At 38.6% G+C, this 18,577-nt stretch overlaps 1 protein-coding gene across 8 annotated transcripts in view; it reads left to right on the top strand.

Annotated features, from left to right (window-relative positions):
• sh3pxd2aa (SH3 and PX domains 2Aa) overlaps positions 1–18,577 on the top strand; it is a 181,724-nt gene that overhangs the window by 3,883 nt on the left and 159,264 nt on the right. Inside the window, exon 1 of one of the 8 annotated variants that reach the window (XM_056456608.1) lies at positions 14,642–14,684. The exons of the other annotated variants lie outside the window; for them this stretch is intronic. The gene's annotated coding sequence lies outside the window, so the exon portion shown is untranslated. Of the gene's footprint in view, positions 1–14,641; positions 14,685–18,577 lie in introns of those variants that run through there. 8 annotated transcript variants of the gene reach the window in all.

Here is an 18,577-nt window from a genome sequence, read left to right as displayed (position 1 = left end):
CAACACAAAATACAAGACATGCATTTATTTATTTATTTATTTATTTATTTATTTATTTTATTTTTTGATCTGCTGTGCTGTTTTGCTTTTTGATCTGTTTGTCGCAATTTCAACCGGGTCTGGAGATATTCTACTTTTTTGAGTTTTATCAGATTCCAGATGGATAGATGAGTTACAAAAAAAAGTGTGCACTTTTCTGTATGGTCAGGATTATTGTTACATATTTATGAAATTTAGTTTACACTGCTTCCAAACCACTAAGAATATACAACATGTTGTATGTTTGTGTATCAAGAAAAACCAGGATGCTGAAATTATATGGACAAGCCCTTGCAAAATATCAGAATTTTGTGGTCTAAAAATGAAAGAAGTGCATACAGCAAAGGAACAAATACTAGATGAGTAGTATCAATTACTCATCCTAATGTCGTTCCAGTCCCTTGAGAATCTTCATTCATTTTCAGAACACAAATTAAGATATTTTAGTAGCCTGACCTCACGAGGAAATGTAACAATTTTACGTTTTTCAGTTAAGTAGCTAATTTGTACAAATTCGAGTTCATACGTATGAAAATGTACGATTTTAAAAAGGAGGCGTGGCACCCCACTCCTAAACCCACCCATCATTGGGGATGAGCAAATTGTGCTAAACTGTACGAATGAGATCATACAAATTCATACGAATTAGCCACTAAATAAAAAAGTTACGAATTGCTGTGAGGTTGTTTTGTATTTTAGATGAAATCTGAGAGCTCTCTTATCCCCTATAGACAGCGATGATTCCTGAAGTCCAGAAAAAGTCCCTAAAACATTGTCATAACATCGCACATGACTTCAACGAATCATAAGAAGCTCCAAGAACACTTTTATGAAATATGTTTTTGTTTGCCTTCTCTCCTGTATCAGGTCAGGGTGAGTGTTTATTACGAACAGCACAACATATTGCCATTAGAGTCTGCAGTTCAAAACAAGCATTGTATTGTCCGCAATAAACATGCCTTCCAACCTGATATTAAAGACATTGGTGAACAAAGTAATTTTTAACGTTTTTTTGGCAGACAAATGTGTTCTTGAAGCTTCGAATGATTCATGGAAGTTACATTGAAAGTTTTGACAATGTTTGTGGTTCCTTTTGTGGACTTCGAACCACTCTGGACCATCGCTAAAAAACATTTTTTTATGCTTGTTTAAACTACATATTTAAAATGAGCTGAATCAACACGATTCTCGCATTTTTTTGGGACAACTTAATATTTTATGTTCAGTCCACTTAAATTTGTAAAAACAATTAATCTAGCTTAATCGATTTGCAACAAAGGCTCATTCTGAAAACGTAGCCCTATATACATCTCTGGAGATTGCGAATTATGTAGTCAGAAGTACGTATGGCTGCACTTCGCATGGCGTTCTCTTTTGCGCTTTCCAGCTGACCTCTTACCTTCTTATGAACGGCTTTCCCGCCAGGTCAATCAGTGCTTTTAAAAACATTTTAAAAGCATTATCGGTTGGGTTTAGGGAAGGAAGAGGGTGGGTCAGTCAGTCAGTCAGTCGACAGCGGCCTCTGGTGGATTTACGCAAGAAGAGCAGGCGCGAATGGCACTCCCGAGAGAAATTTGAGATCTCAAAAAGTGTACACAGAGGCCTCTGATGGATTCGCAAAAACAAAAACCGCAAAAAAAAAAAAAAAAATCGTACTTCCAAGGACGTATTTGGCGCTCTCCAGAAGTTTTTATAGCGGTTTGTTTTCAGAATGAGCCTGGGTTGTCATTTTGTGTTGGGACAACATGAAAGAATTGTGTTAAACCCAGCATTTTCACACTGTATTCACTGTAAAAAACGCTGGGTTGCACACAATCGATGTGTGCTGGCGCAACATGAAGGAGTTAATTTAACTTATTAGTTTTTACAATTTTAAGTTGATTGAATATAAAACATTTAAGTTGTCCCAAACAATTCCAAGAATTGTGTGTTGTTTCAGCTCATTTTAAAGAAGTAGTTTTAAGTAGTTGTTTTTTGAATGCGAAGGAAGAGATAGCTCTCGGATTTCGTCTAAATATCTTAATTTGAGTTCGGAAGATGATTAAAAGTCTCAAGGGTTTGGAACAACACGAGGATGAGTAATTAATAACATAATTGAAATATTTGATTGAACTAAGACTTTAATCGTGGCTTATTTTAACAGCCAAATCAGCCCTTGACATTCATCAGTGGTTGTGCGGCTTTTTGTTTTGAACACTTTGTTAGACATGAACCCAATTGTCTGTTCTCACAACTGCTCTCAGATCAGCAATAGTGCAACGTCCTCCCCCATAACTCTCTCTGGAGTCCTTGGCTTTGCCATAGATTCACTGCATTCTCTCCTGGGAGAGCAAGACTTCAAAATATGTATGCTCTATATCCCACAGGCTTCTATATAGCGTGGAAAGTGTGTAAAAAAAGAAAAAGCAGTTGTTCAGTCTCATTAGTAATGTTTGTCAAACAGCTGGGTATGCTTTCCTTTCGAGAGCAAGGGAGATTTGGAGAAAAGGAGGAGGGGAAATGTGAACCCTCGTGCCCTTGTTTTTAATCCCCAAAAGTGGTCCGGCTTCCTCTGTTTGAATGGAAGATCGGCTGTGTTTAGACAAAGTGCCAAAACTCTTTTCCTTCATACTGCTCTGATTTGGGATATTTCTTTGGTGGGATGATAAAGAAGATACTCACAAATGCCTCGGAAAAGTAGTGCAGGTTTGTCATCATTAGTCAGCTGAGAATTTCATGGAGGACTAAGTAAAAATAGGGGGTCAGACGATGGAAAATGTCATGCGTCCAGACAGGAAGTGAGCACAGAAACACTCAGACGAAAGGTGGACAGCAGTGCTTCTATTATGTCTTTGTAGGAATTGTGTGTGTGATGTTTTCTCACATACTCACTTCATTAGCGAGCACTGGTTCCCAGCAGAGCCCCACATGTCTGAAATGTGTTTGTGTGTGTGTGTGTGTCAACGGTACGTGAAGCCACCTTGAGGCTCTCCCTAGACAATCTGCTGTCTTGTCAGCTTTTGTACGTGACACATTTCCTTAGCGGTTTCCATCTGTTAAGTCCCTGTCATAGGCCACTACAAGACACAACATGCTATGAATCATTATTGTTTATCCTGCCTGTCTATCTATCTATCTATCTATCTATCTATCTATCTATCTATCTATCTATCTATCTATCTATCTATCTATCTATCTATCTATCTATCTATCTATCTATCTATCTATCTATCTATCTATCTATCTATCTATCCATCCATCCATCCATCCATCCATCCATCCATCCATTTATCCATTCATCCATCCATCCATCCATCACTTAACAATCAATGCATCCATCCATCTGTTCGTTTGTTCGTCCGTTCTTCCTTCCTTCCATCTATTCATTATTTTTCCATCCATCCATTAATTTTTTTCCATCCATTCCTTACTTAACAATCAATGCATCCATCCATCTGTTCGTTTGTTCATCCGTTCTTCCTTCCTTCCATCTATTCATTATTTTTCCATCCATCCATCCATCCATCCATCCATCCATCCATCCATACATACATACATACATCCATTGATTGTCCTTCCTTCCTTCCTTCCTTCCTTCCTTCCTTCCTTCCTTCCTTCCATCTATTCACTATTTCCATTCATCCATTCATTGTTTTTCCATCCATCCATCCAACCATCTATCCATTCATCCATCCATCCAGCCAGCCAGCCAGCCAGCCAGCCATCCATCCATCCATCTGTCTATTTTCTGTTTATCCATCCATCCATACATACATACATCCATTATTTTTCCATCCACCCATCCATCCATACATGCATTATTTTAACAATCAATCAATAAATCAATTCATTCATCCATCCATCCATCCATCCATCATCTGTTATTTAACAATCAATGCATATCCATTCATTTGTTCATCTGTCTGTCTGTCCTTCTATCTGTTCATTATTTTCCATCCATCCATTCATTGGTTTTCCCATCCATTCATCCATCCATTCTCTGTTCTTCCTTCCATCCATCCATTATTTTTTCCCATCAATTCATCCATCAATCATCCATCCATTCATTGTTTTTACATCTATCTATCCATTCAGTTTTTTCATCCATCCATCCATCCATCCATCCATCCATCCATCCACCCAACCATCCATTATTTTAACAATCCATCCATCCATCCATCCATTTTATGTTCCTCCATCCACCCACCCACCCACCCATCCATCCATCCATCCATCCATCCATCCATCTATTTTATGTTTTTCCATCCATTTACCCACCATCCATCCATCCATCCACCCACACATCCATCCATCCATCCATCCATTATTTAACAGTCAATGCATCTGTCCATTTGTCCTTCCATCTATTCATTATTTTCCATCCATCCATTAATTGTTTTTTCCATCCATTCATTCATCCATTCATTGTTCTTCTTTCCATCCATCCATTGTTTTTTTCCATCAATTCATCCATCCATCCATCCATCCATCCATTCATTGTTTTTCCATCTATCCATCCACTGTTCTTCCATCCATCCATCCATCCATCCATTATTTTTCCATCCATTCATTTATCAATCCATCCATCCATTCACTGTTTTTTGATCCATCCATCCATCCATCCATCCATCCATCCATCCATCCATCCATCCATCCATCCATCCATCCATCCATCCATCCACTTTTTCTCCTAACAAAAGCATTGGATAACTATTAGTTTTAGTTTTATATAAACCATTCTACACTGTAAAAAATGCTGGGTTCCACACAATCGATTTGTGTTGGGACAACATGAAGGAAATAAATTAACTTATTAGTTTTTACAAATTTAAGTGGATTGAGCATAAAACAATCAAGTTGTCCCAATGAAATCTCAAGAACTGTGTTGTTAGGGCTGGGCGATTAATCGAAAAGTAATCGAAATCGGGATTAGAACCTATAATCGATAACATTTTTCCAGGTTGATTTTTTTTGATTACTTTCACTACCACTGTTCTTCCATCCATCCATCCATCCATTATTTTTTCATCCATTCATTTATCAATCCATCCATCCATTTACTGTTTTTGATCCATCCATCCATCCATCCATCCATCCATCCATCCATCCATTCATCCATCCCTCCATCCATCCATCCATCCATCCACTTTTTCTCCTAACAGAAGCATTTGATAACTAACCTCTGTCATGCTTTATTCAGTTTTTTTTAAGTTGTTCAATAGCTTTTGGTTGCAGACTGAAATAACATTCTGCGTTTAGTACAAGTTAAGCTCAATCAACAGCGTTTGTGACAGCATGTTTGTCATCAGAGCAACAGTGAAAATGCAACTTGCACTGAAACATAACTTAGAATTGGGCCAATTTGTCATGGATATAAAAGCATTGTGAAGCATCATTTTATGAACCACTTGCTTTGTTTTCCTGTTTAACTTGTGCTTTAATTGAACTGGAAAGTTTTATCTGGGCTTTTATGGCTGTAGACTTTATATTATCATGGCAACAAAGTTGTAAAGTGCGTACTACTGTTCAAACATTTGGGGTTGTTAAGTTTAAGATTGGTAAGATTGGAAAGAAATGTTTTATGTATACCAAAATTGGTTCAAAAATGTAAAAAGAGGAACACTGTAAAATATTTGTAAAATTTAAAACAACTACTTTCCTTTGGAATGCTTTTAAATATTAGCCTTTAACATGTTAATTATCCCTATGATGGCAATGTAATATGTTGAGCTAATGTATATAAACCATTCTACACTGAAAAAAATGCTGGGGTCCACACAATCGATTAGATTAACTTATTAGTTTTTACAAATTTAAGTGGATTGAGCATAAAACAATCAAGTTGTCTCAGTGAAATCTCAAGAACTGTGTTGTTTCAACTAGGGCTGGGCGATTAATCGAAAAGTAATCGAAATCGGCACTCAGAACCTATAATCGTATTTAGCATTGCAGTGAGTGAACATCTGGAGTTCCTGAAGCCAGCCCCCAAAGGCGAGTCGATGAATTGCAATTTCAGTTACTTCCGTATAGGCTTCACAAGGGAGAGCGGGAGGTTGCTGCTTTGTTTCAACTCATTTTTTTAAGTTATATAAATGCAAGTTGAGATAATTAAAAAAATGAAGGCAGCAAGATTGTTTTATACAGTAAATATATTTTGATAAATCGAAAGCATCCTTTACAAATATGTTTTTTTTACTGAAATGTTGTTTAACTTCACACAGAAAAGATTCGCAATAATATTTTTTCATTTAACACTTTTGTTTTCATTGAACTATGCTTTCAAACTAACCCGTTCCATATATCCCACACATCCTATACCAGCATTCACATATGTTTATATACTGATGAATGACTGTCTGTCTTTAATCTCCACGTTTTCATTTGCCCTCCTCTTCGCTTGTTCCTTGTCCAACATGACATCTCAGAGTCATAAAGCTCATTGCTTCATTCGGTATTCTCGCTGTCTGCCTGCTTGACAGTTGCGGAGCGAACGATATTGCTTTCAGTGCAGCTTGATTACATCATAGAGGACAAATGATACCGGAGCTGCCGGTGACAACATGTGTGGGCAGAAAGTAAAGGCCCTGCTACAGTATAGAGCAGCCTTCATGGGAAATGGCTTTCTCTCTCACAGCAACTAATGATGACGTCACCCATAAAGAGAAATGATCCCGCCAAGGGGTTTCCTGGGATACTTTATCAGAATTGTATCGTACACCCCTTCCCCCCTCCCCCGACCCTTTTGCATTTAATAATGCTTTTCTGAGTTGGACAGAAAGCCTGAGCTTGAATTACACAAACTAATGACGTGTTTGTTTGGCTTTTTATTGCCTGGGACACTGGGTCCAGCTTTCTCAAAGGGCTCTGTGATGAAAGATGAGATTGTTGAGGGGGTTTGAAAGGCCACGTAGGTGTAATGGAGCTGAAAAATAGCAGTAAAATGTTCCCTCTCTGACAGTTTTGTCTACACGCCACCGGTTACAGCGTTCGGTAGACACACACAAGCGCTCGCGGAGGCGGCGGACTATTCGTTCCCAGAATCTGACTTCCAAAAGTAATAATCAGCACTCGGTGGATGTATGACAGTTTTCGGAATATGAGTTTGTTTCAAGGGGCGGCCCACTGGCTCAGGGGTTAGCACTGACACCTTACAGCAAAAAGGTTGCTGGTTCGAGTCCCGACTGGGTCAGTTGGCATTTCTGTGTGGAGTTCATGTTTATGTACTCTCTGTGCTGGTGGGGGTTTTCTCTGGGTGCTCTGGTTTCTCCCACAGTCCAAAGACATGCGGTATAGGTGAATTGGGTGAACTAAATTGGCCTTAGTGTATGAGTGTGTGTGTGTGAATCTGAGAGCGTATGGGTATTTCCCAGTACTGGGTTGCGACTGAAAGGTCATCCGCTGCGTAAAACATATGTTGGAATAGTTGGCGGTTCATTCTGCTGTGGTGACCTCTGATAAATCAGAGACTAAGCCGGAGGAAAATGAATGAATGAGTTCTTAAATCTGCCAAAGCCTTTTTCCCCACTTTTAGAATAAACATGCATTAAAGCATTGGTAAACAAACAGAGACCATGAGTCTGGCTGTCTTTAAAGGATCATTTAGTTTTTGGTTATCTTTTTGTTCATTAACATTTTTTCAGGCTCTTGTTGAGACTATATAAAACAAACAGTTGCTGCAATGTCCTTTCAGTTATTTCATTGCAAAAATATGTAGAACTGCAGGTCTGAGGTACTATAGTTTCACGCCTCCATTCCCAGATAACAGTCTCTTGGCGTTTATTTATTTGGTAACACTTTACTTGAAGGGGTAGTTCATAAGACTGTCATGAAAACTTTGTAATCATGTCATGACACGTCACGAATGTGAACGAGATTTTATGCATGCTTATGACAACTGTCATGAAGTGTCATCTGCTCAGTTATGTCGTTTTAAATGCAAAGAAATCATTGTTTGTTTTTATGACAACTTGACATAAAAATACATCACAACCTGCGTTTTTCTTTGTCATGATAACTTGACAAGACAACATAGCTTGTCATAAATCTGTCATAAACATGATTGTCATGAGTCCATTATAATTGTGTGATGACTATTTTTCAGTCACTTTTCAGATCAGTGGAACAAACTGTATTTGTCATTAAAATGTCTCATTAAAAGCGTTATCACTCTGACAATTCATTTTTAAGAGTGTTATTAATATTTAATGACATTTTAATGACTAATTCAGCTTGTACCACTGTAAAAATTATGCAGTTTTAGAATTCATGATATTTTTATAATGGCTTCATTACAATCATGTTTATGACAGGTTTATTACAAATTTCGTTGTCTTGGTAATGTCAAGTTGTCATGACCAGTGTTGGGGAAAGTAACTTTTGAAAGTAATGCATTACAATATTGAGTTACTCCCCAAACAACTAACTAGTTGCATTACTTAGTTACTTTTTATGGAAAGTAATGAATTACATTATTTTAGAGTTACTTTTTCATACCTACCTGAGGCTTGATCTCTTTCAGAACTCATTCATTTTTTCTTTTCGGCTTATTCCCTTTATTAATCTGGGGTCGCCACAGCGGAATGAACTGTCAACTTATCCAGCACGTTTTTACTCAGCGGATGCCCTTCCAGCTGCAACCCATCACTTGGAAACATCCATTCACACACATTCACACTATACCTATAATTCACCTATACCACATGTCTTTGGACTTGTGGGGGAAACCGGAGCATCTGGAGAAAACGCACACCAACACGGGGAGAACATGCAAACTCCACACAGAAATGCCAACTGACCCAGCCGAGGCTCAAACCAGTGACCTTCTTGCTGTGAGGCGACAGTGCTACCTGCTGCGCCACCGTGTCGCCCTAGCATCGGCAGCAGGGCCCAGGGACAGACGTCTCCCTTCAGTTCCCGGGTGGGGAAACGGGAGGGGACTTTTAAACCCACGGCCCCCATGCCTCTTCTCCCCGCAGAGGGAGAGGGCGAGACCAAATGGGTACCCATCGGGAGCTTGCGACGCCGACCTCCAAATCACCGACCGGTCCTAGCTGGGAAGGAGATCGAGGGAACTTGGTCGCCCTCCCCGCGCTCGCCCGAAACTGCAGCGGGAAGGTGAGAATCAATGTGCTTGCGCCTTTGATGATGGGGAGGTAGCCCCAGAGGGACCTTCCGCACCGCACAGAAGCTCTTTCAGAACTTGCAGGTTATTTTTCTTTCTTTTAAATAGAGGAGCTCTGCATTTAATGACACACTGTATAATCTACACTTTCATTTACCTTTAAAAAACTAATTAAAATTATATTAAAAACTAATAAAAAAATAGAATGATGTTACCTTTGGAGATCTTCCTGACGCTATACATGCCGTAGGAAAGTTTAAAGCCATGTGTTTGCTACTTTTGTGTTTTTGTCTTATTACTTCAGTAAAATCACTCCATCGAGACGTTCCCCCTTTCTTCCATGTGTTCAAAATAATGAGAATACTTCCATCACAAAAATGTAAAGCTCTGCTATCTTGGTGGAGCAGCTCATTTTCTCATTGGGTGTGATTTAGAGTGGTTACACTAATTTTAATTCAGCAAAATGTTTACACATTTGACTACATTACAAATTATGTGTATGGATAAGTATTGTGAACAACTTATATGAAAACATATGGAGGATCACTTTCACATGTCGAGATGTACAATATATGTGTGTGCGCTGGCACTCACCGGCTGCTTCACGTGCACACGTGTCAAGCAACTGAAGCAGAGCTTGAAGGTAAACAAACATTGGTTTATCATAAACAATTTATTGATATTTTTTACACAGTTGGCATTAGGAAGGAACATATAAACGTTATCTGACTAACATCTAGCAGCTAAATGTGTCTGGCTTTTATGTTCATAAACAGCGCGGATGTGAATGCGTTTGAGTGTTCTGATTGGTTGGAGTAGACGTCTCACATCAGTGCGTTCTAATCGTGAACGCGCTCTTTCTGGCAATTTTCCTTCTGCGTTCACACAGCGCAGCATTCCGGTAAATTACTGATAATCTTACAACTTCTTTTTCTGGAAAATTAGCTGAACCAATTTACCAGTATTTAAAAAAAAGGCCTGTTCATACATGATTCCTTTGCGGAAAATTGCTGGCAATTTTCTGAAAAGCCCTATGTGTGTGAAAGGGGCTAAAATGTATGTCTTTATTACTGAAATTAAAAAAGAATACAGAAAAAAGATGTTTCATGAAAATGTTTGTGTAACGTAGTAGAGTAAACACACAAAAAGATTTATCTTGGAGACCGGCAATTCTAGAATGACACATATTCAGGCTTTGCATATGTCAGATTGTTCTGGAGCTGCAGAGTGGAAGGTGTAATCTAGGACTGCACGATATTGGAAAAAATCGAACATTGCGATGTTTTGATTTTCTGTGAAATATTTTGCGATATGAATGCAATTTCACCAGATGACTTGAATATCCTCATTTGGAAAGAATTAATCATTTTAGATTGATTGGGACGATTCTGTAGGGGAGTGAATCATGCATAAAATATTAAAAAACAATCTACGACAGGGGTCTCAAACTCAAATTGATGGGGGGCCATTTCAGAGACAATTCATGGGAGGGCCGTTTTAACATTCAAGCACAAGAAAAAAGTGGAAACCTGACGTAATTAATGCATCAGGACAATAGACATGACGTTTATATTTCAAGCATTACCTGTCACCAGTGATAATGCAAATCAGCACGTTTATTGTGTCACACATCAGCCTTTGAAATTTATCCGTGGTTGTTGTGTGTGTGGCCGAGCATTAGACACACACTCATTCTTCCACAAACTATTTGCAGTCAAAACTCTAGCTTTTTATTATTGAAGATGTCGTTTAAATTGCTTTGAAAATACTACAAATAATAGGCATCATAATTATTATTCTGTCTCAACTAATTGTATTGTCCCAATGGCGTAAGAACAGCAGAAAGCAGTTTGGGTAACTTAAGTCACTTTAATGGCAATATTTCTTCTCAATATCTTTCTTTTTTTTTTGTAAAACTACAACAAAGAGGGGAAAAGTATGTACATTTACACAATTACTTAAACAAGTTCAATTCAACCAGCAGTACAATTTTACTAATGTACATCATTTTTATGCAAATCTTAATAAGCACATGAGGAAAATCTATTAAATGAGACAATTTGAATGGAATATTAGCAAAATGATCATATTTGTTACACCACCAGCATAACTTGTATGCCATGAGAAAGTGTTTGTGCAACAAAATAGAGGTGATATAAAACTGATAATAATTAAACGATCCTTGAATATGTATAAAAAAGAGCTTTAGTAAAAATAGAGCACTTACGGACATATATTTCAACGTTTAAATCAGCCACAGAATTAATCTGCATGTGTGTTACCATTGAACGTACACTGAGAGAAAGTGAAAGTAAAACTAATCTGAATGCAGTACTTTAAATGCAAACTAGGTGACTAGGTGGCGGTTCAAAACCACAAGTGGCTAGATGCAACTGCACAACAATGATAGTGGTTCAAAAATATATGTATTGGCGGGCCGAATCTTTTGATGTCAATTGTGGGCCAGAGGAAGGAGGAGGGCGAGCCGTAAATGGCCCGCAGGCCGGCAGTTTGAGACCCCTGATCTACGAGCATAGATTAATACAATAGAGAAAAAAGACACAACTAAACACTGATTTTTAACAGAAATCAGGTACAGTAATTGAATAATCACATGTAAAATAACACTGCGTTCTGGTCATTGAATTAATAATTCGATACAAATAATCATTATGAAAGTTACAAATGGTACAATTTCATATGCCTGAATTCTTTCAAAATCCTCATGCCCCAAAAACACATGCAAAAAATAACCAATAATCCAGACTCCTCATTGGATATGCTATCATGTAACTATTGCGAATGATCACAATGTGATATTGGGGCTGAAACGATATATATATATATATATATATGTATGCAGCCCTAGTGTAATCATGTGCTTCAGAAGAGGCGACCCATCCCAGGATGCTGTAAAGGCCAAAGGTGTTGATGCTGAAAGGTTGACGTGTGCGCTGAGTCGACACTTTTTCGTCAGCACTTCTCCAGGAAGCTCAGTGCACTCGAGTTCCACTTCCTGTACCGCATCCCTTTCCGGAAGCTGGAATGTGCATGTGCGCTTGTACGTAGGCAACAGGGTGAAGAGGGTGACTGGCAAACTGGAAATTACCTCAACAAAACTGCAAAGGAAGTCGAGAGAATGGGTGTCACATGGATCATTGTTGATCGTAATGCTCAGTGAGAAGCATCGTTTGCTCCCTCTGCCCTGATCTGCATATTGTCTAATTAATGATTTACAAGATTATCTCTTCCTGGGGGAAATTCCCTTTCCAGAATCCCATTACCAGTGGACTCGCCTGCAGTTTCACAGCTTAAACTGTGAAGTAAACGCCGACCCCTCGAGGCTTAGGCTTGGAGCTATTGCCAAATTTGCTGTGATAGGAGTACATTTAGAGCACTTGTTAGCCTTTGAGTTTGTGGGTCTTACTCTGGTGCTGAATCTGAAATAGGCCCCCTATACTCTTGTTCACATTTCCATATATTAGATCACTAATATGTTCTGCTCGAAGGGCTGAATGAAAAGGAGTAAGTGCATTCAAACACTGGAAGTGTTGCTGTTTGCTTGTGCTTTGCTGGTTGACAAATCCCACAGATGGATTTGATATTAAACTTTTTCTGTCATATACACAAATGTACACTTTAATATTATTATTAGTTTACTTTGACACTTGCACTAATAGGATTCTGCTGTCAAAGCCCTCTTGTGGTTAGACACGGAAATCCATTTGGTATGCAAACTCTCACAGATAAGGCTGATTTATACTTCTAAAACTAGCGCCCTTGTATGCTCTGGTGCAGCCTTCGCGCAGTCGCATAGCCCTCGCCGTGGCTGACGCCAACGCTGACACGCACCTATAAAACAATGTAACTACATGTCGCAACGACGCATATCGCAAGCTCTGTGATTAGTCGACTGGTGACCAGTATGGGTGGGACCGAGTGCCGTGAGACCGAGTGTTTACAGGTGTTGAGTCCAGTGAAGGAGCTCCAGATGGAAACTGTTGTTTTGTGTTTACCTTATAATTAAAGGTTCAAGAAACCCTTGAGTACTTTTTTATTTTAACATGTGTGTGTGTGTTGAGCATCAGTTAAGACAATGTTAGCACCTGTTAGCTTTAATTGTGGGGAATACTGGATCATTTTGAGCTTTTGTCTGCTAATTTTATCTTCAGGGTTTAAAATAATTTTTGGGGCTGGATCAAAATCGGTGACGTAGCGCGAATCTTCTAGTGGAGTGATGACATGTCAGTTTCTCATTATTATTCATACCTGAGTTTTCTTATCCTATGAGAAGACCCTACTTGCTAATTATTCATGACTGCGCATGCTTATTGAAGGCAAGGCAGATCTGCCAAGCTGTGAGACCCAATGACTAAGTGTGAGACTGCGTCCGCGAACTCTGCATACGGCACACAGTATTTAGCAGTTTATGAAGAGTCAGATGTGTTTGTTTCCATGATCTACGAGGTTTGTTGTAGGTTTTCCCTACGATGCTGTCAGGGCCAATACAGCAAAGCTGATTGTGTGCAGCAAGCATTTTTGTCAGGAGAGCTGTACGAGAATTGGAGAATGACAGACTTTCTCTTTTATCCGTTGAGTTGGTTACCATTCAGATACTTCGCCTATATCCATGCTGCTGTGTTCGCCTATGTTTAAAGTCATACAGATTAGTGGCAGGGTTATTGGTTGAAATAGACAGGGCAAGAAACCTGCTGCACTGCTATCCACTGTGTCTGCATTCAGAGGAGAAAAGTCCTCATTTACAGTGTTTATATAAACATGATTTTCTTTATAATGATATCAATTGTGGTAATGTGTATATGAAATTACAAATAACATACGTAGCAGGGCACTAAATTACTGTTTACTTCTTTGCACTTTACCTTTGTAAACTATAAGATCATGCGAATCCTCACAGCTTGTGTCTTATTTTGTGAGCCAACTGACAACAGTTGTTCGCTCCCCTCTTTCTCTTCTGCTCTGCTGGCCACACGCACTCCTCCCTCTGCTCGCAGCGCTCCACGAAATAAATTCAACTGATTTCCTCCATTTTCCCAGGAATATCACCATCATTCTTTAAGTTGACTACAGAAGTTGTTTTTTTACAATATAAATCTCAATAGTCAAGTTCAAGGCTTTCAGTTTTGTTCAGTGTAAACTCAGGTTGGTTTTGTTCTAGTACCTGTGCCATCTAATTTTAGTGATCCCTCACCTCTAAAATCCTTATACTTAACCTTTAAGTCTTAAAGAACTTAAACTGCTTACTCAGCCAAAAGAATAGAAGTGTTGCTGTTTTCACATCACAGATTTTAACTCTTCAACTCGCTGAATGAATTGCCGTTTTTTTTGTGGCTATGAAGGCACTATAGTTGGAAATATGGTAGATGCATAGTCTTTTATGTGTCTCTTGAAATAGTCTCTTTAGGCGGGGTTGAGTTACTTTAGTGGCGAGGCCTCTACTTTAAGCCCCACCAAGACTTCAAACTTAAACAGTCCTCATCCCTTTCTTCTAAGACAAATCTGAAGACAAGACGTCTGCTTTTCAGTAAGTTTCTCTGGCTTTACAGTTTGTCTCTTTATATAATTTTTTACTTTTTCTTAAAAATGGCAAACTTTTTTATTATGAATCATGTGCTTGAGTTGTCTGTTTTGCTGATGTTAATCTAATTTGTGATTATAAAAAAAGTTCTTTTATTTATGATTACCATGATCATTTGTTCAGCATTTTCAGCAGTATAAAATGTATACAGCCAAACCTGTGAAAGTTTTTAGTCAGTGGAGGATGTGCTTTGTTTGCTTTGAAGATTAATGTTGAATCTGCAGGTTTTTGAGTTGCCTGAAGGGCTTTATTGTTTGGCAAGTCTCATTGAAAGCAAAAAGAGGGGTTTCTTCACGGGTGATCAGATATAGAATAAATTGTTGAGTGTGCTCTTTCTTTAAATATGTATGTTCGGTGGCTTCAAGAATCTAGCTGATTTTTTCTTAATCTTTTTTACCGACTCTGTCATTGGATAATTGTTTGGAAGAGATATTCACCATTGTGTAGCGTCAAGAACTCTTGAAATCAGAACTCTTTGTTGCATTATTTTCAATGACACCATGTTCAAATTCAGTGCCAGAGAACAGATGTTGTTGGCAAACGGCTCTTTTAAGCACAAGGAACTTTGCTAAAATGTTAATCTTTGACTGCTTAAGATGTATGAAGTTCTCATTACTTGAATATTTGCTTTATATGTGTTTTTATTTCAGGAGAAATAGAAATAGATACAAATCAGACGACATTGAAATACATTAGATGTATAAAGGTTGAATCCAAATAACAGCTTAGATAATTCTGTTTTGAAAGTATTTGGTGAGAAATGTGAGAAGTCGCTGACTTTGAGCACAATCTAAGACATTGTTGAAATTTTATGCAAAGAAGTGATACTGGATATACTGTAGGTTACATTTATTTATGTATTTTTGACTAGATGGTACAATAAGTATATTAAGGAAATTTAAATTTATTCTTTTAGGTAATTTTGATAAAAGGTTTATTTTTAGTAGTCTGGAATGGCTAGTTTGCCTTAACTAATTGACTTGCAGTACAATTGATAAATAATATACAAATAGTTTCAGATAATACATAAACAGTGCATCCGGAAAGTATTCATAGCGCTTCACTTTTTATACATTTTTTTGTTACAGCCTTATTCCAAAATGAATTAAATTAATTCATTTCCTCAAAATTCTACACACAATAGCCCATAATGACAATGTGAAAAAAAGAGGTTTTGAAATTGTTGCAAATTTATTAAAAATAAAAAAGCTGAAAAATCACATGTACTTTAGTATTCACAGCCTTTGCAGTGAAGCTCTCAATTAAGCTCAGGTACATTCTGTTTCCACTGATCATTCTTGAGATGTTTCAGCAGCTTAATTGGAGTTTACCTGTGGCAAATTCAGTTGAGTCCCAGGGTCGACAGTGCATGTCAAAGCACAAACCAAGCATGAAGACAAAGGAATTGTCTGTAGACCTCCGAGACAGGATCGTGGGGGTGTTTTTCAGCAGCAGGAACTGGAAGACTAGTCAGGATAGAGGGAAAGATCAATGCAGCAATGTACAGAGACATCCTGAATGAAAACCTGCTTCAGAGTGCTCTTGACCTCAGACTGGGGCGACTGTTCATTTTCCAGCAGGATAATGACCCTAAGCACACCATCAAAATATCAATGGAGTGGCTTTACAACAACTCGGTGAATGTCCTTGAGCAGCCCAGCCAGAGCCCAGACCTAAATCCTATTGAACATCTCTGGAGAGATCTGAAAATAGCTTTACACCATAGTTTCCTATCCAACCTGACAGAGCTTGAGAGGTACTGCAAAGAGGAATGGGCAAAAATTCCCAAAGACCGGTGTGCCAAGCTTGTGGCATCATATTCAAAAAGACTTGAGGCTATAATTACTGCCAAAGGTGTATCAACAAAGTATTGGGCAAAGGCTGTGAATACTTATGTTCATGTGATTTTTCAGGTTTTTTATTTTTAATAAATTTGCATAAATTTCATAAAATCTTTTTTCACATTGTCATTATGGGCTATTGTGTGTCGAATTTTGAGGAAATGATTAATTTAATCCATTTTGGAATAAGGCTGTAACATAAAAAATGTGGAAAAGTGAAGCGCTATCAATACTCTGCCTATGCACTGTACTACTGTTCATTGTTAAGTGATGTTGGGCTCATTAAACTGTATCAACATGACTGTACTTACGCTAAAAATGCCAGATTGCTTCAAGTCAAATTGGTGTAACATAGGGTGGCGCTGTGGGTACCGCTGTCACCTCACAGCAAGAAGGTCGCAGGTTCGAGCCTCGGCTGTGTCAGTTGGCATTTCTGTGTGGAGTTTCATGTTCTCCCTGTGTTCGTGTGTTTCCTCCAGGTGCTCCAGTTCCCCCCACAAATCCAAAGAAATGTGCTGTACGTGAATTGTGTAAACTAAAATCCTCCGTAGTGTATGTGTGTGTGTGTGAATGAGGATGTATGGGTGTTTCCCAGTGTTGGGTTGCAGCTGGAAGGGCATCCGCTGCGTAAAACATATGCTGGATAAGTTGGTGGTTCGTTCCACTGTGGTGACCCCTGATTAATAAAGGGACTAAGCCGAAAAGAAAATGAATGAATGAACTTTATTCATAAATGAACGTCCCGTTGGCTTAAGTTGGTTCTGTTTCAGAGCTATTTTCACTCTGTGGGACAGTGAAGTTGCGCTTGATATTTTGGGCGTGGGCTTTTAGCTGTCCTGTTTTCCACTCTGGTTGCCATGAGAATGACTCTATCAGCCAATCAGGAGAGAGATTTGATGAGTTTGTATCTTGCACATGCCGAGAAAGACTCCACTGAAGCTGCTCTCTGTGGTGAAATTACAAATTACAGTTGGGTAAGGAAGGGCAGAATCAGCAACCATACATGCCAATCCGGTCAGGGGTCTTTAAATAACTCCTGTTGGCAAACATTCTCCCGCACACACACACAGGCACACAAGGAGTATCTTTTTAGCACATGCTTTCAAATAAAGACTCTTCATGCACTCTATCTCACACTTGTCCAGGCACACGGTGTGTGATAAGCATGCATCTGTTTGGATAGCTGCACACACACTGTGGGAAACAACGTGAGGTGGTTTAGTCAAGGCCGTTTCCCAGCATTCATCTAACAGAGGAAGCACTTTAACCTGGCACAATGCAAATACTCACGAGGATGTTAACCGTTTGTCTCACAGCACAGGTCAGAGCCTCCTCTATCAGTGTCTCTGCTGCTCTGCCACAAACATCTACTTATTTCAAATCACAGCAGTCGTATTTCATTACTCACTCAAAAGCTGATGGCGCTTCCCACTTTATGGCCCGTGACATAATCTTTGATACACGGAGAAGTGATAAATCAAATGGCTTGCTTGTCTAATAATTGAGGCTGGACTCAGTCAGTCTAAACATACTGTAGAAAAAAGCAGTGTTGGCTACCATTTGAAATGAGTTTCTATCGCAACAGATGTCAAAGTGTCTCACTGTTTGCTCAGTCCTCTGGGTTTGCTGCTAGTTTGAGCGATTCTGGAAACTGGAAAAGGTTTCATAACATGTCGTTTTCACCACAGGCACTGTAGAAGCTCATTTAAAATGCTTTGTTTTGCTAGCGCTTTGGTTAGATGTTAGCATGTTGCTGTGTGGTCACTGGATGTGTTGCTTTTTGATTTACACAAATTTTATAGATGCAAAATGGCATGATGTCACACAGTGTTAGTTTCGTTAGTGTGTTGCTATGTGCCCATTTAAAAAATACTATAGTAAATACTATAGTGTTTATGAAACATATATTAAAGAACTTGAATGAATCTGATGTGATAATATAATGTATAATATATTGTGGTAATATAACATTACCACAATAATATAACAACTAAAATA

The sequence above is a fragment of the Danio aesculapii genome, chromosome 1, assembly GCF_903798145.1.
Source record: "Danio aesculapii chromosome 1, fDanAes4.1, whole genome shotgun sequence".
Lineage (NCBI taxonomy): Eukaryota > Metazoa > Chordata > Actinopteri > Cypriniformes > Danionidae > Danio > Danio aesculapii.
The sequence above is the reverse complement of the archived record's forward strand: the minus strand, read 5'-3'. Positions and strand labels throughout refer to the sequence as shown.